The sequence below is a fragment of the Lagopus leucura genome, unplaced genomic scaffold (genome assembly GCF_019238085.1).
Source record: "Lagopus leucura isolate 7727_CA_CO unplaced genomic scaffold, USGS_WTPT01 Super-Scaffold_100015, whole genome shotgun sequence".
NCBI classification, from domain to species: domain Eukaryota; kingdom Metazoa; phylum Chordata; class Aves; order Galliformes; family Phasianidae; genus Lagopus; species Lagopus leucura.
In genome coordinates, this window is record NW_024962269.1 from 10766413 (window position 1) to 10789919 (window position 23507).

Below are 23507 nucleotides of genomic sequence, written 5' to 3' on the forward strand. Positions count from 1 at the left end.
GGTGGATCAGGGGCTGTGCAACTGTACTGCTCTTTCCTTTGACAGGTTATCCTGAAACTAAGGGCTTAAAAAAGGGGAATGAAGACTGGTAGCCATGCCAACCCCTTCAAGTGAGACAGGACTGAGTGCTGGCAATGCTGGGATCACAACCAACAGCAACTGACCTTGCATGATCCCACCCATTTATCAGATAGCAACAGTCACATTCTGAGGAAGAGAGCAGATATTTGTGTCCAGATCTCCAAAAAGCTCCTATGCCAAATCCTAAAAGAAAATGGGATGCATGGGTTCTGCCAATACTCCCCCAGGATCTAAACCTGCAGGGACAGAAAATGTCTCAAGCGCAAAGAAAGGAAAAGGAGCAGCTGAAAGAACTGTAAATTCTCTGTGTAGGCAATAGTGAGAAGGCTGGAGGAGAAAAGAGAGAAGAACACAAAAGATAAAATCACTGCAGCCTTGAATACAAGTTGCATTTTGTACCATGGATTCTGGGGAGAGCCAAATATGTCAGCTGTTATTATCCAAAAGATCAACGCGGTAGAAGGGCAATACAGGAGAACAACAACAAAGAGGCTAGCACAAACAGAATGGCCTTACAGAGGAAAAAGAAAGGTGCTCACCCACCTCTATGGTCGCAGGGAAAAAGCACAAGGAGGAGATCTCCAACCAGAGATCCTTCTGCAGTGGGGGTCAGCACTTCAATGAGGTCTAACAGAGGTGCAACCAGGCTCCACCCCTTCTGATCACACAGCTGAATTGCCTTCACCTGTGCTTCCAGAGCTGACCGGGTCCTTTCCCCAGGTGCTCAATCAGTAGTTCAGGCCGTGACTCAGCCATTTCCATATATCACCAAATTCTTCTCTTCATCCTCTTGAACAGAGATGATTGAGTCAGTCTTGAGAAAGTGGAGATTATGGGAAGGAGAATTTTCCTCTCCTTGGTCTGGAGAAGGTATATGCAACAAATGAATTTGCTTGCCATGGTTCCCCTAGATAACAGGGATGCATCAATGCACAGAGAAAGCTTGACTTCAGTATAGTGCAGTGGCTCAGTTTTACAGTCCATATGACCATTTCTCCTTGTCCTGGTTCTGCAGTCATCCCTGGTTACCTCAGTACCTCCTCTTTCCCAAGGAAAGTGATCTCGTCCTTCCTCATAGCATGAATACTATTGAGGTAGCAAGAGAGTGGCAGAAACAGAAAGGAACACAGACGTAACATTTCTGTTCTCTCAAAGCAACATAGAAATGGTAATTCATAGCCACAGTTTTTCTGATGGGAAAAGAAAGCTGTTCTCTGAGGACCCCTGGACACTGGCAGTGTTCCTCACTGCCTTTATAGCAGCAACACTGACTGCACCTCTGCGGGGGAACGTTTTATGAAAGTCAGAAGTGATGAAGACAGCAGAAGTCAGGAGGTAGCAAGAGTCCTTCATTTTCACATCATTCCCATCCTGCTTCCACAGCTTACAAGCTGAGATACAGCTATGCAGGGTCACAGCTGCATTAGCTAGCTCTTATGCAAGTCACACAGCAGCAGACACACTCACTCCCATGGAAACAGGCTGCTGGCCTATGCTGATGATTTGCCCTATACAGAACTGACACATTTTAAGATCTAATTATTATCACAAAGACCTAAACATCATGGAGCAGGCACTCGGCCTTTGCTCGTCAATGCCCAACTGCTCCCACTGATCTCTTCTTTTGGAGCAGCAGTTTGCTTGCTGTAGAAACAGTCTGTCATTTTGAGCTCGGGAACTAATAAGCCAGAAGAGGCTCAGCCCAGGATTTGACATCCTGCTGCCAGAGGCTCAAATTTGATGCCCAAATCTGACTTAATGACATTCTAGATATTTGGATCCCAGTCCCATGTGAGCCATGAGATGTTGTAAGTCTTGCCAGTCAGTTCATAGCCTAAAAGGACGAGGATCAGTTGAACTTGAAATGGAATAGGTTTAGGATTAGGACCATCTGTAAAAAGGCACAGTTCAGCTACAGTTTGTGTTGTCCTAGTCTAATAGAAAGTCTCCTGTGCCAGCATGCTCTCAGGAGTTTGCAAGACATCAGCCCCCATACAAGCTGGCTGGCTGCTTCTCCAAAATCAACCTACACACATTGGCAGCACAGCCTGTCACTAGTCCCTAGAAAACAACCCTCCATGAGCACTAAAAATAGCTATTTTTCAAAAGAATAAATTCGTTACTCCTAAATTCTCATGTCAGAAATAGCTGCCCTCAAATTGGCCTTTTATTTTCATTTACCTGTTGCCACATACATCAGTGATGTCAAACTGGAAGATCCAAACAGTCTCTGCAAATTAAGTGGGGTGTGAACCTTCTTAGGCCACAGAAGATCGTGAAGGTCATGCATGGGGATTTGTGCCACTAGTTTGTTGCTCACAGATGAGCAACCCCAGTTGGAACAAAAGCATCCGGCATAACCAAATGCCAAGGAATAAGTAGTGGGTATTTCAGCAAATCAACCTCAGAGCCCTTTCTCTTATTAAATCCCACATTTTCCAAAGGTCATGAGTAGCACTGAGGTCTTCATAACAGCTTCATAATGCTGCAGAAATTCATGCCCAGCAACTCTGGAAAGGCAAAATAAAATATGCAATTGCTCTCCCAGCACAATACACTAATATTACCTACCAATATGACTTTTTTTGGTGCAGAAGTCACGTCCATTAATTATGTTTCATGCTTTTGGGAAAAAACACTCGCATTTCTGTAGGAACAAATTTTATTCTTCTACTGCACTCAGTTCAACTTCTGTAGTATGCAAAAGGAATGAGACAAAAAAGTCAGGGGTTATTCCATAGAGATCAGTGCATTTTCCAAGGGAAAAACCACACTGGATCAACTGGTAACAAATCTACTAATTATCATGAAAACAACTTTTTTTTTTTAATGGCCATTATCTCCATTAGAGTCAAGCCAGCTTCCACTGAACTTCAATGAAGAGATCTCAATGATTTCACAAGAAGTTGTATACAGTCTGCCAAAAAAAAACCCAAAAACAAACAAAAACAACCCACACCCAAAAAAACAGTAGGAAAAAAAAAAACAACAAACCCTCATCCCATCCAGTTGCAAGAATCCAAGTCAAAACTCTGCCGCCATCTAACATCATTGCAAAATATCATTTTACACATTATAAAACATCCCTTGCCTTGCAGCACTTGGATTCTACCCCCCACCCAAGGTGTGAGCTGTAACAACCCTTTCTACTTGCTTGACATTTCTGAGCTTCATTGGCTCAAAGGCCAGCTTGAAAATAAATAAATAAAATTCTTATTTGAACTTCAGCTCCGGTTCAATTACAGCCTAGGGCAAAAACTCAGGTTGATTTCATTTTATCCCAACAGTCTATTTCATTTTTAATTTGTCCCCCTGTCCTTGTACCTGTTATAAAGATGTACAGAAATCAAGAAGGCCTTAAATTAACAGTCCCTCATTTTAACAATGCTCAAAGGCCTTTCACACCAAACACAGATGTGTCTTTATTTGATTTCATCCTTGTATACTTGGGCCTTTAGTGACTTTAACCAGCACGGTGACTACAATAAAGATTACAAATTAAAGAACGCTTTTGAAACCTTGCCCGGTTTCCCTATGATAAAAAAAGAGTAAGTTTGAAAAGGTGAGGAAATACTGTGCTGTGTTGCTATCAACAGACAACCCCTCTAACTCAGCAGTCTCAGTTTTTATCACACACACACAGAGCTCATGAGATAGTAATCAATTAAGCATTTTGCTAAAGCACTTAGTCAGAATGAGAACATCTGGAGCCGAAATTCAATTGTCCAGAACTAGCTGCTTGCTAATTAATATTCCTTCAAATGGCTCTTGTATCAAGGTGTCTCTCCTGTTTCACCAGCTATTCCCCTGTGGCCCATTCCCCTGCCCAAGCCTTGTTGAGAAACAGTGGGAACAAGAAAGTTGAGCTACAGAGATTGTATTTCAGCACTGTCCCAGGTACATCCACCAATACCATGAAAACATCAGCTCACTTCAGCAATAACAAAAACACATGAAGAAACGTTCAAGAAAATGTGTTCATACTGCAACTATAGGACAAGGATGAGGAGAACATTTTTACTATCGTAAGACCTTATGAGGATTCACTTCCAGTTGTAATATTTGCATTTCACTATTCTCTCTAAAGGATCACATCACTCAGAGTCCTCTGGGTCATGCTCAGGTGCAGCTCAGACACGTACCTTCTACGTGTCTGCAAGGCCAAGCCATGCACCTCCATCTGGCTTACATGTGCAATTTCAGGATCTTCAAGCATAAACTGATGCCTGTATAACTTTCCCACACATAGTGGCTGCTGCTCCTTAATGCAGCCTAGAAGCATCTCCCACTGAACTGCAAATATTTCACTATCGCCCTGAGATCTGGGAGCAAGGGAGTCCCTTCAGCTGTCCAAAGATTATGTTGTGTATCAAAATAACCATGCTTTCTAGTTGCAGGAAAACACAATAGTGAGCCTGGAGGACATGCATAGACTGTACATAAAGTACGTAAAGGGATGCATTCACAAATATTGATAGATCATAAGGTAAGTATTGTTAACAAGCAGCTGAATATCTTCACCCAAGGAACTCTTGAGTACTTTTCAAATTAAGGTGAGTCCATCCACTATTTTCTCACCTTAATTTAGCCCTGAACAATCTCCCCTTGACAAGTCTACTCACTACTTTACACCCCATCAGGTCTTCACAAGTCAGTCCCAGAGCATTTCTCATCACTCTCTTCATTGAGTTAAGCTCTAAGGAAGGGTACGAAAATTAAAATGCCACACAACCCGAAAGCCCAGGTACCTCTATTTGATTTAAAGTACATTTCCAATCTCCCTAAGCTTCCAGCAGAGAGAAGGGGACCTGATTCTAAGCCATCTTATTCACACTGCTCTTCCTCCTGCTGCCATGAAAGCATAACGTTGCCTTCTCAGCAAACATAGTCTGATTCCTCGGGGTCTATGCAATGATCGCTTAGCTGAGCCCCATAAAATCACACTAAGACAAGAGAGAAATCAGAATGTGCCCCTTTCATTCTTGGCTTTTTTATTTGTTTCCAATAGAACTCGTTGACCAGAGACATTTTAGTTTTTACAGAGCTGCTTCTTTTCCCTTTGTAATTTGGGTCAAATGCTATCATCGAGCTCTGCTAAAGACGTTGCAATATTAGCATTGCCATCCCCAGCCTGTTGTGGATATGACAGGTAAACTTTGCTGAGCTGCATCCCAAATCCAAACTGGAATATCAGGAGGGCTGCAGAAAAAAGCTGAGGCTCCCTGGCTCCAGGGGGCCTGAGGCTGGAAAGGAATGAGCCAGCAATAAACAAGTCCTAAATGCACCTTGTTGGACCACCTCTTGCAAATCTACATTTCTGGGCACTGACAGAGTCTCTTCTGGGAATCCTCCTCTTTCTGTCAAGAGATATACTGGAAACATCAGTCTCTAAATCAGAGTAGACAGGGTCGGGAGGAAATAGACAGTGACAGCGGAAGGTCAGATGGACAGGTGAGGCAAAAATCACAGTAAAGAGAACAGAAGCTTCTTGTTGGGCTCATTCTGATGGTGCATAGGTGGGAACATAAGGGGTGCTACGATGTAATTCAGGCTGGTTGTTGCTTAGAAATGGCTGTTTCCCCAAAAAGAAAGCTCGCCTCCTTATTTCTGGCAAAAAAAAAAAAAAAAAAAGTCAATTTGGAGAAGAAAATGAGCAGGACCACAGGCTTGGAGCTTTGAAACAACAGCTGAACAGCTTAAGTTACTTTAGGGGACACAACTAGTGATAATTACACTCTTCACCTTAATTCAGAGCAACAATGATTTTGAATAAGCATCTGCAGCATAGGTAAGACTCTTTCAAATGTACTACACTCAAAGGATTCCTCATGCAGCAAGTGGGAGGAAAACGTTCTCCTCAATAAGGACATGGGATTCTCCTTTTCTAATATCCTTGTCTTGTTCCCACCCCTCCTTTGCTCTGTATCACCAAACATAAGAGGAGGAAATGAATTAAGAAGCCTCCTATTCCTGCTGCTCAGGGACTCCCTGCAAGATTCAGCCCTATTTTTCCCTTATTGCATTTATTACCCTTCTCATTATTGCCTCAATACCTCAGAGTCTGTGTGGAACCTTGAGGACAGACCCCATATGGAAGATATAAAATGACTCAGTGGAGGACATACACCTTGGAGCATATGGCACATGTGCTGACTAACACAGTAGATAATGCCAATAATAATTCTTTATAGCATGCACGGGCTGAGCTGCTGAACCTTCCAACCGAGGAGTTAAATGCAGGCCTACCTGCTGCATTGTTATTTTTATGTCATACATTAAAAACGAGAAGATGTAATGGGATTATATTTTTGAATGGGCTTCCAACTGTGCCACCTGGAAGTCATGGAGATGTGGGAGGACAATAAAGAAACCTTTAGGTCATAAAAGCTGCAGGAGAAAGCCAGTCAGTATTTGATAACCCAGGTTTATCTTCAAGGTAGAATCATAGAATCACGTGAATTGGAAGGAACCTTTAAAGGCCATCTAGTCCATCTCCCCTGAAATGAACAGGGACACCTACACGTGATCAGGTGCTCAAGAGCCCCATCCACCCCTATCAGATACCTGTGCTCAGATTCCATGCAGTCCATGGAAATGCTCAAGGTTTATTCTTGCAGATTGCTGTAGCCAATTTGTTTCAGGCTCTTGGAGGAAGCTCAACAAATGGCTTAGTGGTGGAAGATAAGTCCTGAGAACAAACCATTAATTGTACTTAATATCTCAGCTCTGACATCAGTTCTAGAGCTGAAACTCACTGCCTTCCTGCCCTGCCCTCTTACTGTGGAGGTGGCTGTCACCTCGACAATGAACCCCAAGCTGTAGGTAGATTGAGCAGCTAGGGTTTTGTGGTCTGTAATTGAGAGAGACTCACGGAATACCTGTGGCAAAGCAAATTGTATAGAACAACCAACAGATAGTTTTCTCCCTTTCACAGCCTCTAATGAGCCCTTTGCTTGTTATCAGAACAACAAGGGAACAGACATCCCTACAGCTCCTCCAGCCCACTGTCAGCCTCTCTCTGAGGACCTGGGGATGAATCCCTAAGCAATGGAGTTACAAACATTGAGCTTTTCTGAACTCATTTGTCTGCTGATAGGATTCAGGCCTTATTCCAACCTGCAAATGGGATGTGCTTCACTAGTTCTAAATCACTCAGCAGGTGATAAGTGGTTAACGCCTGGAGCTCTGAGGTGCCTCTGAAACATAATTGCTTATTAAAATAAAACAATAATTAAGTGGAGGACACAGAACCCTGTGCTTTCTGAAAACTGGATCATTTTTTACAATGAGTCACTGAGGCTGAGAGCAGACAAAGCATAGCCACAAGACAAGGAAGGCACGTATTGCTCTGGTGCAGGAGAAGAGAGGAAATGGCAGCACCTGAGAGCACTCACATGAAGGATGCTGCAGGACAGCACCACAGAAAAGGCATAGATGTGTCTGACAAGCAGGGGGCCATACAGCTTTTCACTGTGGAGAGAGGGGAACAAGCTTCATGCTCATGAGTTCCCAAGCCAATACAACAGCATCTTTTCTGAGTACTGGGATTAAAGGAAAGGGTTACTTGGAGACAGCGACACAAATCTTGCCTAGTTGTGTGACCACGTCCTTGATAGTACGGATGGAGATCTACAGCTGCTCAGTTCCCTTCAGGCTCCAGCTGTCTCAAAGCTCAGCACCTGGCTCAGATCCTTCTGGAGCCAGCATACGTCAACCTCCTCACCCTCCTAGCACCATCCATCAATGGTTGATCTTGTCTGTGTGGAGATCTGTATGCCAGAAACTCAAAGAGGTCATCACTCACAGAATTTTTATATATTTCAAGTGCCAGAAGATGTTTTTATCTTCCTGCAGTTCCTTCCTTACTCTCCTTCCAAGCACAGAGACCAGAAGTCTCCCTCTCTTCTTCAGGCAAAACACCACCCACCTCAAGAGCTTTGATTAGTCAGAGTAAAAACCACTTCATTAACAGCTCAGTAAGTAAACACCCGATTGTTTTCTTCCCCTTCACCGCAGTGTGAGCTGCATGGTTTTAACTGTGCCTTTGGGGCTTAATCCTGATTATTTCATTGCCAGCTGCGGGAACATATCATTACTTACAGTTCTAAACTATTGCTGAGTCCGTCTGGTCAACAGGTGAGGAAGGAGCCTGTGTTTGATACCATGTGTCTGTGACCCTGCTTCTCGTATGGTGACAAAATCTGTAAGTCCTGAGTTGAGAATTAATGAGAAATCATCAGTGTAATCCCCTTACATCCTTCCCCTATATTCAGCACTCGTGAGGCCGCACCTCGAGTACTGTGTCCAGTTTTGGGCCCCTCACTGCAAGAAAGATATTGAGGCCCTGGAACGTGTTCAAAGGAGGGCAACAAAGCTGGTGAGGGGTCTATTAGGTCACAGGCCATATGAGGAGAGGCTGAAGGAGCTGGGAATGTTCAGCCTGGAGAAGAGGAGGCTCAGGGGAGACCTTATTGCTCTCTATAACTTCCTGAAGGGAGGTTGTAGTGAGCTGGGGGTCGGCCTCTTCTCTCGTGTCATTAGTGATAGGACCAGGGGGAATGGTTTCAAGCTACGGCAGAGGAGATTCAGGCTGGACATGAGGAAGTATTACTTTTCAGAAAGGGTGGTCAGGCACTGGAATGGACTGCCCAGGGAGGTGGTGGAATCACCGACCCTGGGGGTGTTCAAGGAAAGACTGGATGTTGTGTTGAGGGACATGGTTTAGTGGGAGCTATTGGGAATAGGTGAACGGTTGGACTGGGTGATCTTTTAGGTCTTTTCCAACCTTGGTGATTCTATGATTCTATGATTCTAATTCAGCTGGAGCAGGAAAGGCCCTAAGCTTGCAGCCTGTCCAGCTCTGCATGCTCATAGCAGATCTAATCCCACAGAAGAGAAGCAAGAATGTACAAGTGTAAGTGTCACCATGTACCCTCCAAACGCACCTTGTTTTAAGAGTTCATCACAGACAGTAACAGAGAGATGGCGTTACACCAGGGGACTCCTCCATGTACAGCAAGATCACTACCTCTGTGCAGCAGCTTTAAAACACCTTCTCTGGATCCAGCTGCAATTGGAAAGGAATCACATCACAAAACCGTGCTGTTAGCCCTTTGTTAACAGCTTCAGTGGAGTTGAGGCCGGGTTATGTAATGGAGAAATTGTCTCTAGTGCTCTTCACAGACAGGTTCTTCTCCAGGCCAGGGTGAGAACACCACTCCATCATCTGCCCCAGAGCTCTGCGCACTGGAAAAGAGATACCAGACAGCTTTAACTTCTAAACATTTCCACATTAAAACTTACTGCCAACACCTCGACAGATCTCTGACCTCGGCGAGCGGGAAGGAGGCAGCAAGCAGCTAAAGGCAGGGGCTATTTTTAACCTAGGCTCATTTCTTAAGGAAGAAATTATTCATAACCTGTATGCATGCGGCGCATCAGGTACAAGGCAGGCTTGGCTGCAAACACTGCTTCACGGTGCTGCCAGCTCTCTCCTTTATACATCAGGAAGCAAAGGCTTGTCTCACAGCCTTACAAAGGGTTGCAGTGAAGCCCTGGAGGTGAGATGACCTGCTTCATGTGCATCTGCACTGCACTAACTGTAATATGAGACACAGGAGAGGCTTTGAGGCACATTACCATAGGATCATTAGGTGGGAAGGGACCTCTACGAACATCAAGTCCAACTGTCTACCTACCACCAGTATTGCCAACTAAACCATGTCCCTCAGTGCCACAACCCCATGTTTTTAGAACACTTCCAGGGATGGTGACACTCTCTCTTCCCTGGGCACCTCTCCAAAAAGCAGACACCTCTTTAGCCCAAGGCAATTCACACTGTTCTCCAGTCTTCATATGAAGAAAGTGGAAGTTTCCTGCACCTGCAAGCCCTTTCCTTGCAGCCCTCTCACTTCTACCACCACATACATCCTTTGCCATAATCAGTGGTCAAATGCTTCAGGCTGAGCAAGGGCACAAATCACTTTCAACTGCTGCTCTGATAATTGGGTTTGGCAGGCAATATTTGCCTTTAAGACCTCTCTCATCTTTCTGATATGACTTTTATGAAGTGCATGCTCAAGGATTTCAACTCAAAAGGTTGGAAGGAAAAAAAAAAAAGACTATTATGATCATTTAATCTGACCTCCCACTTACCTACGGATGTAAAAATTCACACTGTAGCCTTTCACTGAACTCAGGGACTTCATGTTGAGCTGGAACACCTCTTTCAGAAAAGTGATCTGAACTTGATATATCAGATTTCAGTAGCAGAGAGCCTACCGCATCCCTCAGGCAACTGCTCCAGAGGTTCATCATTCCATTGTTAAAAACATTCACCTTGTTTCCCAATTGGAAATCAATGTTAAATAAACACAGATGTTGGATCTTGTTACGTCCTTTTCTCTACTGGTCTAAAGACCCTCCTAACATTAGGAATTACGTGTTTTCTTCTGAACTGAGAGCAAGCTATTCCTACCATCTATGGGCTATACCTGTTTTAGAGCAGGATACACATAACAGATAGCAGCTTTAAAATACACTTATTCATTATCAGCCTGTGGACTTTGGCTTTTCAGTGTTCTGCTTGGAGAGCCCCAGGCTCATGCCTGTCCCTAAGATCAGGCAGCTGCTGTCACAGTTACACCTCAGCCAATTCTGAAGTGCTGCGTGCCACTGACCTCATCCTAGCAGGAATTTTGTTCACTTTCAGCATACAGACTAGATTAGCAAGTGTGCTTTTGGTTTGTATTAACCTAGCCCCCCTGCTGTGTTTCAGGCTCCAGAAAACCTAGAGCACAATTATTAAAAAAAAAAAATAAAGAAAGTTTGTTTTTGCTGCCTAAAATTGGGCTGGGAGTCTCCAGATCTCTTGGGATGGAGGTGTGCATTGGGAAAAGAAAAGGAAGAGAGTAAGAGCCAAAGCTCTGATGTCAGCCAAAACACTTAGCCTCTGAGCTTAGCATACAAACAATTGCAAGTCACGTTTTCAATCCCCTGCTTAATGATTCCCAGGATCCACAGATCATTTCTAAGAGTTCTTAACAGGTTAAGAGAGCAAATAGTGCCATGAATTCCTAGAAGATCCATTATGCCACTCAAAAGCTTTGGGGGCCCAATGCTGAGTGGGGTTGAGACCCGTTGATTACAGGACATTACAGATGCAAAAACACGGCTGAGAAGGTGTTTGCAGTTCTCCTCCACAGTAAAGGGCATTTGTTTCTCACTAAAGAAAAACAAACAACACCAGAAACACACATCCATTAAGAAGATATGGGTAATTCCAGCTACCCCTAGAAAACTGGATAGGAAAATAAATATATCAAAATATAGCTTTCATTAGTCACGCACACCAGTCCAACAATCTTCACCCTTAAGTGTTCCTAAAAATAAAATAGGAAAAAAAAAAAACAACAAACAACAACATTGCAAACTACACATAAGAAACAGCTTAAGGAGGAATCAAAGCCAACTAGAGTTTAGGGGCAGGAGAAGGAAAGCTATGGAAGAAAGACAAACAGAAAAGCCCTGTTTCCTAATTTGAAACTTAGACTTGCATGGGTTGGGTCTTTAAAGTGTGCTGAAGAAATGGAGGCAAGTGATTGACCAGTGCCCACCAGCTGGGCCGCCTTGCTGGGCCCCACGCTAAGCAAAGCAGATGTGTGCCTCTCCCAGGCAGCTGAGAGGGCTGGGATTCTTCCCTATTCTCTTCTCCCCTCATTTATTTCATGAGCTGTTGACTCCAGCAAGTAGAAATATACCATATACTGAACTTGTTGTGTGGAGGTAGATTGTACAAGTGGGATGAAAGACCCAAGGTGAAGCAAAATAATACTAATAAAAACCCATCTGTATCAGGAGCTCTGAAAAGTCATCTTCCTCTACCTCTGGATATGCCCAGCTCCATCTTTCCCATTTCTATCAGTCCCGCATTGCTCGCTTGGAACTTCTTTTCCTGAAAAGAAATGTGAGGCGAGTTTTTTTCTTGTTTTTTTGTTCCCCCCCCCCCCCCCTTTTTTTTTTTTTCTTCCTGAGAAGAAAAAAAAGAGCAGTCTTCGTATGAATCCATAAAACATAACTTTTATTATCCTCCCATCTGCTTTCCCACCGAATGGCACATATTTGCAAAGCAGCCCTTGGAGGCAAGGGAAAAAAAGGAAAGCAAGAAAGTTGCCGTGAAGAAATCCAGAGTGATGGGAAGATCTTAGGGTAGCTGTTGTAATTTATAATCAGCCCATTAAATATGGAACACTAATGCACAGCTGCTGAGAAAAGTTGTCCAATATGTTTCTGCAACAGCAAAAAAGGCCTCTGAGGTCATCTTGGCGCCTACATTATGGTACAAAGAAACTGTCTAATTGCAGAACCTTGTGTAATCTTCAGTATTAACCTCTTTCCCTCACAGCCAGCCAAGCAGCACAGCTCTCTGGTTTAGAAAGTCTGGAGCAAGAGAACCAAGGGAAAATGGATGAATAAATCCAACATGAAGAGTTTTTATTGCTGATCTTAGATTTATATTGGGAACAATCTGTTTGTTTTTTTTTTTTTTTTTCCCCTGAGCAGAGGACTACACTGATCACAAAGCAGGACTCCCCATAAGATTAATAATGCCTTCCAAGCTCCCTTCTCCCATCCAACTTGCCAGTCCATAAGGCCTTTGGCTTATTATACAAGACCTGAACCTGTAAATTCCATTGCATCTTATGTTCCCATAGTTTTAGAATGCTCAATGTCTTATAATTCCATACTCAGACAGAACATGATTCTCCAGACAGAAAATTATTAATGTCAGGGATGCCCTAGGCAGAACAGGGTGTAGAAGAGAGCATCAGAGCCCAGAGCTTTGAGCATCATTCAGTCCCTGAGTAGAGGACAGGATGGTGGTTCAGGCAGCTCTGAGACTTGATGCGAATGGAAACAATTTGTAAAGCAGACCAGTGTCTCTGGAGAAGCGAGAAAACTTGGAAAGAAAATTGGAGAAACAACTAAGGAGACCTGTGAGCACCGCACTTCTCAGGTGACCTTGTGGTTTCCAAAGCACCATCATCCAAAGCTAAAATGGAATGACTTCTGTCTCAGAAGTCCAGGAGTTCTCCGCAAACCTAAGGTGATGTGCAAATGAGCCTTAGCTGACAGCCAGAACCCAACGGAGGAAAAGCAGTGAGGGCTGCAGTTTCAGCTCTCAGTGGTCTACATGTGAAATTTCCCTGGCTTCCACTTTGCAAGGCCTGCATCCCTGAAATTGAGGTCTGAGACAGGCCTCAACACTTGCTCATAACTTCCATAACCTGGCTGGCATCCACCCAACACTAGAAACTGTTGCTGCCTCTCTCGAAATTTGGCTCAGACAACACAAATCCCAGCTTCGGGCTAAGTGAACATTTTGCTAACCATTCAGCACGGCTGGCCTGAGTTCCAGTTTGCGGCTGATTTGTTTTCTGTGGGAAGAGGCGAGCCAAAGTCACCCACGCAACCCGAAGGCTGGCTGCCCTGCCAGAGGGAAGCCATGGCTGAAACTGGCTCTGTGTCTGGAGGCCTGACAAGCTCGGGGTTGTGCAGACAGATGCTGGACCTGGCTGCTGACAGCCATACAGGCGATCAACTGTAGATAGAAGGTGGAGCTTGTAACTTCTAAGCACGTTATATAAATTATGTTGATTGTACAATCTTGGGTTTGACACTATCACAGCATAGTCTTACAGACATGCTAAGTTTCTTAGTAACCTTCCAAATGCTTCTGCAAGAAATCAAAAGTACCGACAACCTTTGAGTGCTTGTTAAAGCAGATTGTGCTGAGACTGTGCTGAGGGGAGGGCAAAAAATTATGGCTGAGCTAGCACCAGGCTGTCCACAAAGCCTTCTCCAATTAAAAGCGAAATGGTTATGTCAAAGATAAGGCAAAGGATTCCCATGGTATTAAATCTTGTCTAATTAGCAATTGTTAAGAACCAGCGAGCAGTTTGATTTGGGTGAATATAGAAATCTATTAAGAAAGTTATTTGTGAAAACAAAGTTAATCTGAGATATGGTGGTGTCACTGTCCCTGGAGGTGTTCAAGAACCGTGGAGATGTGGCACCGAGGGACATGGTCAGTGGGCATGGTGGGGATGGGCTAATGATTGGACTAGAGAGTTTCAGTGGCCTTTTCCAACCTTAATAATGCAATGATTCTATGATATCATGCAACAGAAAAACTTAACGAGACTAGAAAGTTTTTGAAAGAGCCTGCCTCTTCTCCAGAGGAGGTAACTATCAGCTCACAAAATGTATTTGGTTGCTCTGTGATCATTCTTGGGCGACCCTGAAAAACGAGAGGAGTTCAGATAATAAATCTACTGGACTACACCTGCTTCCTGTTTGTGGTCCAAATGTGGATTAAGGTCTCCTGGATAGTTATGACTTCTACTTTGCTGAGGTTACTTCTTTAGACCTTTAGCTAACATGAAACCTCTAGTAACTACTACGGGCCTGGGACTCTTTCTTCCAAGATCCAGACTGGCTGCAGATAGACTGATGTGCCCATAAGTATAAGCCTCAAAGGGCTTATCCTTGCAGTTATTTTCCTAGCTACAAGAGGGTGACATTGTCACACGTAGCTCAGCATTAATGCCATTGTAACCGGAAGAAGACACATCCTCTTTCTCACAGTATTTTTTCCTCGTAGTACTCATGAGACAAGAGACTTCAGACAAAGTCTCAGAAACCCACAGGTTTTTGAAAGTTCAGGGAGGAAGGATTTCTGTTTTGCCAGCACTGTAGCAGTGAGTATATTTTGAACTCCAGTAACTTATGGAATAATTCAGTATATTGGTTTTCATGTTGAAATAAAGCTACACAGGCAACACATGAAGTACAGAATGCCTGGGGCCTTTTCTCATATTTCTGGGAGCAGCTATCAATTTTGTCCTGATAGATATTTGGCTCCATCATACTATGCAAAATCAGTAAAAATTGAAAGAGAAAAGCATCTTTTGATTCATCTCTGTGAATCAGAATGTCCTCATTTGGATGCCACAGGAAAAGTCCCAACACCCAAGTGGCCAGAAGGACAAGGGTCATTTCAGAGAGATTGGTAGGTGAAGAAGTTGAAAACTGGATTTTGTGGAAAGACTTTGTGGAGGATCTGAAATATCCACCGGGAATTTATTAAAGCCAACAATGCAGCCATTCTGTAGCTTTTCGAGGCATAGAGAGGATCAGGTTTTCAGACTTTCTCAAGCTTATTTCCGCACTTGAAATTGTACTTGTTATCCACAAAACTGGCTGTAATTACTGTGCTGGGACAGTTTGGGTCTTCACTGGCCATATCTTTGTACACACGACCTCAGGAGAACAAGATGCAAATGCAGACTGTTTGTATTTGCATGCAAAAATTGGAATTTTCCATATCGAAAATGTGATCCTCACTGCCTCACCCAGTGAGTTAGCCAGTTTGGAGCATGAAGCGATAAACACCTGCTTTTAGAATTGATTGAGTCATTTTTGTCTTTCCTTTACTTCAGTCTTGACATAAGAAAGTGTTTCCAGCTCAGTAATTCATTGCAACTTCCAGTGGTGCCTGGGGCAGCTCTGAAGGAAAACTGCAGCAATTGTCTGAGCTTGATTTCTCCCCTCCATCCTTCCTTGGGCTCTTTTCACTCCTCTTTCTCTTCCTCTTTTTGGGCAGCTTTGTGCACCACTGTCACAGCCATATATTTTCAATTTCTTCCCTCCTGCTCCAGTCCCAAATGGCTCTCCCACCCTTCCCCTTATACCTCACTCATATCTCAGAGCAGTCAGCCTGTAGGTGTGCTATTTGCACACACTTTTCTAGACCTAACAACTGTATTTTCTTCTCCTTGTGGTTAAAGCACTGGTTCAACTCCACAGTTATTCCCCATTTTCCAGTTTCATCTATTAAAATCCTCTCCCCAGCTGCACAGACTGTGACATCCTTCACTTTGAGTTCTTTGTGTATGAAGCTTCTGGGAAAGGAGTTAGCTGAATTTTGAAAATCAGTGATGAGTGGGCTGAGGACCGGGCTCTCGTGCCACTGCAGCATCAATGCTTCCTCATTATTCGTCCTTCTTTTTGCCTATATTCGTTCAGGCGTAACATGAGAAGCAAACAGACTCCTCCATCTATTTTGGTTCCACATGCTACCATTTACCCATAGCAGTTTTATATGAATTTATGATAATGACTTTTTTTTTTTTTTAATGCTTTTTCACGATAGCAGTGTTCTATCTTTATCTTCCCAGATCAGCTATGTTCATCCTAGCACAGCCAAGCCATGACTGAACCCATTGACCATTAAAGCACCCATTTATATTCATTAACATGGGAAGTCTGGCCATGGCCCTGCGCTTAGACATGTGTGCTCTGTGCACACACACGTTGCTCACACCCCACTCTGCACAATTTTGAGGTGGTAAAGGTCTGATTTAATTTGTGAACACATCTCACCTTGTATTGGCACTCAGAGAGTTAAAGCCAGCAGTTTATTTCTGTGTTGTTGTTATTGTTGTTGTTTTAATAGTGACAGCATGCTTCTCAATTTCTGCATTATTCACACCTCAACAAATCTTATTTCATTAGATTTTGGGAAATGCAATGGTAATTTTGGTGATTAACTTTAAATTGGGGATAATGCACGAGCAGACATTAACATAATGTCAAAACAATTTTGTACAATTGTTACTTAACCTTGGTCAAATCATTTTCACCCCCAGCATCCTCCCAAATGGACCTTTATTAATATGACACAGACAAACATAAGAGAACCCTGGGCTTGATGCAGGGAAATGATTAAACAAGAACACTTATCGGAAGTGATCACGCAGGGTAACAAGGCAGCAGGGCAGATCACTGAATTCTCATCTTCTCCAGGCTGCATCTGGCCTTTGGAGGAACGACAAGCATGAGTCCTTGACAGGATGCTCAAGAAAGGTGTCATAAATTGTCCTGCCTCAGTGACAACCAGCAGAGGCTCAGCAGCAAGATGTTTAACTTCTTGCATTTATTATACACAGGTGATTTTTAAAGCTGATGAATGGGTATTAATTACTGAAGATCTTTAATTCTATCCTGATGCTGCAGCTCAATGTGAGAGGAACATATTTAAGGGCTGAAGGAGAGCTTGTTCTCAGCAGCCACTTCAGTCCATTTACAGCCCCCAAAAAAGCATGAAAAGCACCCAGCAGTGATGTGCTGGGGCCATTCTGGTGCTCTCACAGCCAGGGAACATTTCCTCCCTTGAAAATTCACCACCTCCTCACTGCGTGGGTCAGCACCACTCATCATAGAGCCATTATGGTTGGAAAAGACCTCTAAGATCTGGTCCAACACTCCACCTACCACCAATAGTGCCCACTGACCATGTCCCTCAGTGCCACATCACCATGATTCTTAAAGGGGAAAAAAAAGATAAAGAAAGGAAGAATAATTCTGGTCCATATTTTCTTTAGAAACCTCCTTTTTTGGTCTTAGACCATGTTTTGTTAGAGATTTTTTTAGTATTATTATTTCACATAATCGGTCTGAATGGAACATCATAAATCTGAGAGGGTAATAAACAGCTCATAAAAAATCACTTTTCAAACTGTTGCTAAAACAACCTCCCAACAGTTGGTGCTCTAATAGCTCACTGGAGGGATCAGAGAAAGCTGAGGTGAGCCATGAGCTCCAGGGAAACAAAAAACAGTGTTGTGAGCTCAGTGCCACAGCTATGGAAAAGCCAGTACCAGTCCACATAGAAAGCACAAGGCAGCTATTAGGAACTGTTTGCTCCTTTCTTTGCCTTTGATCTCTTCCATTTTTTTTCTCTGTAATGCAGTACCATTTTGAAGGTTTTGAGTTTTCTTCACAGGGTCTGAGGTTTATGAGGAGGTCTTGCAGGGAGGCGTTTTGTGGCTTGCAGCAGGTAGGGGATGTGGCACAGATGTTCCAGGGAATCGTCTGGGCTGAACATCTGTGAAGGGGTTGGCAGGGGTGTAAGAAACACAACGTGATGCACAAGATGGTCTCTTCTGCATTAACAGCTGCTTTTCCATTTGACGTCCTTTTCTGTTTCAGATGGATGTGACCACAGCATATGCTTTTACCATGTCTGCATTTTACTTAAACCATATTTCTTAAGGGGAAAAAAAAAAAAAAACAACAATGCAAAAGGACACTTCTACAAAATCTCACAGCATAAAAGTGCTTGTCTGAGAAGCAACCCTTGCTGCTTCTAGGTGTCACTGAAACAACAAGCCCTCAAACAGAGAGACCATGCATTAAACAAGGAATCACGTTGTCTCTGCAGGCATCCGTTTGGGTAAGGAGGAACAAAGCATGAGTCACCATGACGTGCACAAGAGAAATTATGAATGACAGGCTAAAAATAAAATGCTTTCAAATATAGTTTGACCAAGGAGCATATTCCTCCAGGGGGTTGATACCTGCTTATCTCCAGCTGGGCAGCACTGCCGGCCGCAGAAAGGTGTTGAAGCAAACAGCTCCTCATTGTCCAGAAGCTGCAGTGGGATTCAGTCCCATTGGATGTGGCCAACACCTCTGTTCCTAGGGATTGGTCCTACTGTCTGGCTGTGGGTAATCATTCATCGGTCCTTTGAAGGCCAGACATCACCAGTTTAGAAGAGTCCTCTTCTGTGTCAGCTCAGACAGCATCTTGTGAGGCTGTCAAAATGTTACGCTTTCAGCCTGCACTCAATGGAGCTGAAGTTCAACGTTAAATACCAGTGATGATGAAGTCTCTCTCTCCGATAGGTGCTGTGAGTGGCTAATCAGAAAACATGTACAGAGCTGTCAATTCCATGAAGCTCCTCCTAAGCTCTTAGTACACTGATATTCTACAGTGTAAATTGCTTCATCCCCAGAGATGATCCTGCAATGACTTGAGTGCATAAATCCTAAGGTCCATGCTCAGTTTTTACTTTGTGTTTACTCACTTTGATTGAGCAAGGGTTGGGTAAAGCCTAGACAATCCAGGAAGACCTGATGGCATCCTATCAGAGTCTAAATTCTGTCCTCTTCAGGTCTGTTGTGATGGAACAAGGGGAAATGGTATCAAACTAAAAGAGGGGAGATTTAGATTGGATTTAAGTAACAAATTTTTGCAGTAAGGGTTTTAAGGCACTGGCATAGGTTGCCTAGAGAGGTGCTGGATGCCTTGTCTGTGCAGATACTACTGTTCAGGCTGGATGAGGCTCTGAGTGCCTGATCATCTGTAGGTATCCCTGTTCAGGACATTTCCCCTTGTTCCATCACAACAGACCCTGATACAGAGCCTGTTCCCCTTTGGGTCCTGAGGGGCCAATCTCATGTCTCCCCAGAGCCTTCTCTCCTCCAGGCTGCACAGCCCCAGCTCTCAGCCTGTGCTCATAGGGGACGTGTTCCATCCCTCCAGTCATTTTTGTGGTCTTCCTCTGAATGTGCTCCAGCAGACCCAGAATTTGACCCAGTCTGCGTCAGGCTGACACTCCAAACCAACAAACAGCATCGTGATGTCAGAAGGACAACATCAGGTAGGACCAGACCAGACCCACATTGAGGTAGGGAGCAGAGAGCATCATTCAGTTGTCAGTGTGCAGTGCTGGCCCCCCTCACTACTTCCCAGATGTAGAGAAGGTGATAAATGAGCACCAAGCAACCATGTTAAGTGATTCGTGAAATCTGCAGATGTTATCACAAGACACAAGAGTCCAGGGCACTTCTAGGGCTGTGAGACAGACCTCAGAGAAGAAGATAGCTTTGCCTTGATTTTGAAGACTAAACATTGCTAACTTCCACAGGCTGGGAAGGGGATGGTTCTCAGATCTTGAGGAACAATGAGGAAGCTACAGGGGTGTCTGACTAGCCTTTTTTTTTTTTTTTTTTTTTTGCTAATGAGCTATTAGAAGTTGTTTTTGAGCCATACTCTTTGCCCTCATTATAACTACATTCCCATAAGCAGAACTTTCTGCCTGTTGTAATGAGCAGAAATCTGGTCAGATGTGTGGTTTTAATGAGATACGGGGTAGACGTAAAACAGAAAGAGTAACATCTGAAGGGAGGCCTCAAAGTGGAGTAACAGAAACACGTACAGAATTTACCACAACAGAGAAACCTGGGTAGGACAAGAGGAACAAACCATCTTCCTGTCACAAACAGAACAGAACTTGCCCCCCAAAATTGAATGTGAATTTAGGAGGTGATTTCTTGAAGGAGGTAATTCACCAGGAGAAAAGGAGGGAAGCCAAAATCAGATCCAGCAGCTAATGACACCTAAGAGTTCAATGGAAACACTCGCTGTCGATTACACCAGTGAGGAATGAATGAAGCAACCAGCAGAACAGTTCTTTTGTTCTCATCTCATATCGTTTCATGAAAATTAAAAGGGCAGTTTTCACAGCTGGTGAAAGACTTTTTTTTTTTTTTTTTTTTTTTTTCCCCCTTCGCTCTGCCATCTGATGCTGTCTCCGCTTTGAAAACAGCAAATTTATGCCTGAAGCTGAACGGGTAAAAATTGGACTCTGTTGCCTGTGGGTATTTCGCCATGAAGAGCAGCAGGATCTGATGAGAGATTTCATCCAGATCAAATCAGAGAATATTCAACAATGTCTCTGTTTTCGCAGGAGACTCTTGGAAAGAGCCAGGGCTCAGCTGGGAATGCTGAACATCCTCAGTGCTACGTGGGGGGATGCTGGGACTGTCAGCTTCATGCCTCCATTCTCTGATCCCTGTGAGACAGAGTGATATGAGAGAGATCTCCAGTCTGAACCCAGATGGAGGAATTCTTTACCATGCAACCATGCTATGTCTCATGATCTCAGAGTCACAGAATCACAGAATCTCAGAATGGCTTAGGTTGGAAGGGACCTTAAAGATCATCGAGATCAAAGCCCCTGCCATGGGTGGTTGCCAGTCACCAGATCAGGCTGCCCAGGGCCCCATCCAGTCTGGCTTTAAACAAGAGTAAAATGTGTGTTAAATCCCAAATTCTCTACCAAATTTCCATCTGATGGTGATCTCCAGTCCTCTCTTCTTTGTTACCATCATCCTTCTTCTAGAAAGATCAGTAGTGAAACATTCATCTAGACTTACCCTGCAACAGTTACCATCGAGCACCAGGACAGGTCACAGCTACTGAGCAAAGTAGGGAAGAAATCTCCGTTCTTTCAGAAATAAACGGACCTTTATCCTGAACCTGGATTTATATCAAAGCAGCACTATTTCTTTCTCCTGGTGCTTTGTGCCTGCTCAGGCTCATTCCTGCTGCTTTGAGCTGTGCATAAGTGTATTCACGTGGGAAGCACAACAGTGGCCGTGTTCAGAAGAGAGGACTTGCAGGCACAAAGGATACGGATTTGTGCTATTATCTTCAATGAAATTTTAAACACTGCAATTGCTGATATGGCTGGCTTAGCATCCCAGTGCTGATTGCCTCGTTCACACCCTGGCTGTGACTCAAAGTGTTTTCATCCCCATGTGTGTCCCTGAAATGGTTTCTGTCCGTGGGCTTCTAGAACATCCCGTAAATGAGGAGTTATTCTCTGAACCCCAACAACTGCTCCCATCTTTCTGTCTAGATGAGATTGTAGCCAGACTTCTGCAGCTTGTCATTAGGAGGGAAGAAGCACAAACATTGAACCCGAGCTGCTTTCTGCAGTATTGGCCAGCTGCAGCTCATGGCCCCAGAAGCCTGTGTGATGCATTTCCCAGCCTCTGTGCTTCCCAACACCTTCTCCTCACCAAGAATTGCTCTGCTGTGACTGTGTCTCTCTATTTGCAATAGGACAGCCAGCACTGGTGTTTTCTGCAGTCTCCCTCGAGGTGGTGTTTGGGAAATGCAGGATTCTTGTTTTATTTTTGATCATTAGATGTCAAAGATTCAAAACAGAATGGCTCTGAAGGGTTTTGTTACTGCAGATGCTGTTGGTTTGTGATGTAAAATCATGCTTTACATCCCTGCATCGCACCTGGAATGGCTGAGAGGAGGCAGACAATGGGAGAGCTGCTTTTACTAGTATTTTCCCCATTAGCAATCAGCAGAGAAGCCACTGGCATTAGGGGGGTGCATACATTTAGGTTGGAGTATATATATATATATGCTGACACGCAAGCATGTGTAAAATGCATGCAGTGTGAATAGGGCACCTGAACATCATCAATATGCACATGAACAAAGGATGCCTGTGCATTCTTGTATTCACCTTTTATTTTTGCATATGCATAAATCTGCACTCCTGAATGGAATTGCTAAGGGTCACTTTGGGTTTAACCTCCAAGACTAAGAAAGGGTCTCTTTCACTGCCTGCAGGAGTACATATATATGTTCAGGAGGACATCTGTATTAAAGGGGCAAGGCTCTGTTTGCATGTGGCTTAAGGACTCAAGTGCTGGAAGGCTTTTAAAGCTTTCACGTGGCGCAGAATCTGGAAGGCAGAGATAGACATAAGTTCAGTGAAATGGAAGGGCAACATCATCTCTACCGTAAGACCTAGGAAAATGTGACATCCACCTCCAATGGGGGCTAGGTGCCCACGTTCCCTGTGACAAATCCCTTTTGGCTGTGCCCTGATCTCCCTTTAGACCTGCAGGGATGCTCAGCTCAGCTCTCGCAGCATGGTCTGGATGCTGGTGCCCATTCAGTTCTGGAGCGTTTCCACTCTTGGCAAGAAGCTGTTAAAAATAAAGGGGTGGTGGGGAAGGGGAATGTATCACCTAATTGATTAGCTCCGTGAATCATGGAGATGCTGGCCTGTCAAAGAGTAAATCACTGAAGCTGTCTTTGATGTCTCCTTCGGTCAAGGACACATCAGCCTGCTGCAAATGTTGTCTTTAATGTGCCTTCTTCCCTTCTCTCTCTCTTTTAGGCTTGTGCATGTAGGGATTTTCTTCCCACTGGGTGCATGCAGCTGCCATACCTTGTGTTTTGATTCCTTCAGCAGCAACCAGCTAAGCAGGGTTGGATAGGCCTGCAGAGGAGAGATTACTAAGGAATGGTAAATGCATGGAGGGCTATTAGGGACCTCTCAAGGAAACTCTCTCCCTCCTACCACAGTGCTGTCATACACTCTGAAAAATACCTCCCATTGTAAATAATCTTCCTGAAGCTAAAGAAGACCTCGGTTAAATCTCTAATCTCATGGTAGCATCACTACGTTGCTGGAGAAGTTCAGAAATGCAGGTGGGGATGGCTGCTGGCAGAAAGGCATTTTTGCATTGCAGATCTTTTTACATTATCTAAGGAGCTGTTGGTTGTTTCTTCCCATTTCCAGCATGGCTAGAGGTGCACTAGCAGTCATATAGTGCTGAAAGGCTACAGTAACAAACTAAGAAATGATGAAGCTTTTGTGATGGAGTTTCAGTGCTCACAAAAGGAAAAGAAGCCAGAAGCCACGTGAAAAAAAAAGAAAAAAAGGGAGGGAGGGAGGGAGGGAGGGAGGGAGGGAGGGAGGGAGGGA

At 44.0% G+C, this 23507-nt stretch overlaps 1 protein-coding gene across 1 annotated transcript in view; it reads right to left on the reverse strand.

Moving 5' to 3' along the window:
* Positions 1-23507, reverse strand: part of AGBL1 (AGBL carboxypeptidase 1) — a 489727-nt gene that overhangs the window by 52151 nt on the left and 414069 nt on the right. Inside the window, exons 28-31 of the transcript XR_006179785.1 lie at positions 9027-9327; positions 8182-8291; positions 2653-2772; positions 625-1915 (exon numbers count right to left, since the gene is read on the reverse strand). The gene's annotated coding sequence lies outside the window, so the exon portion shown is untranslated. The remainder of the gene's footprint in view (positions 1-624; positions 1916-2652; positions 2773-8181; positions 8292-9026; positions 9328-23507) is intronic.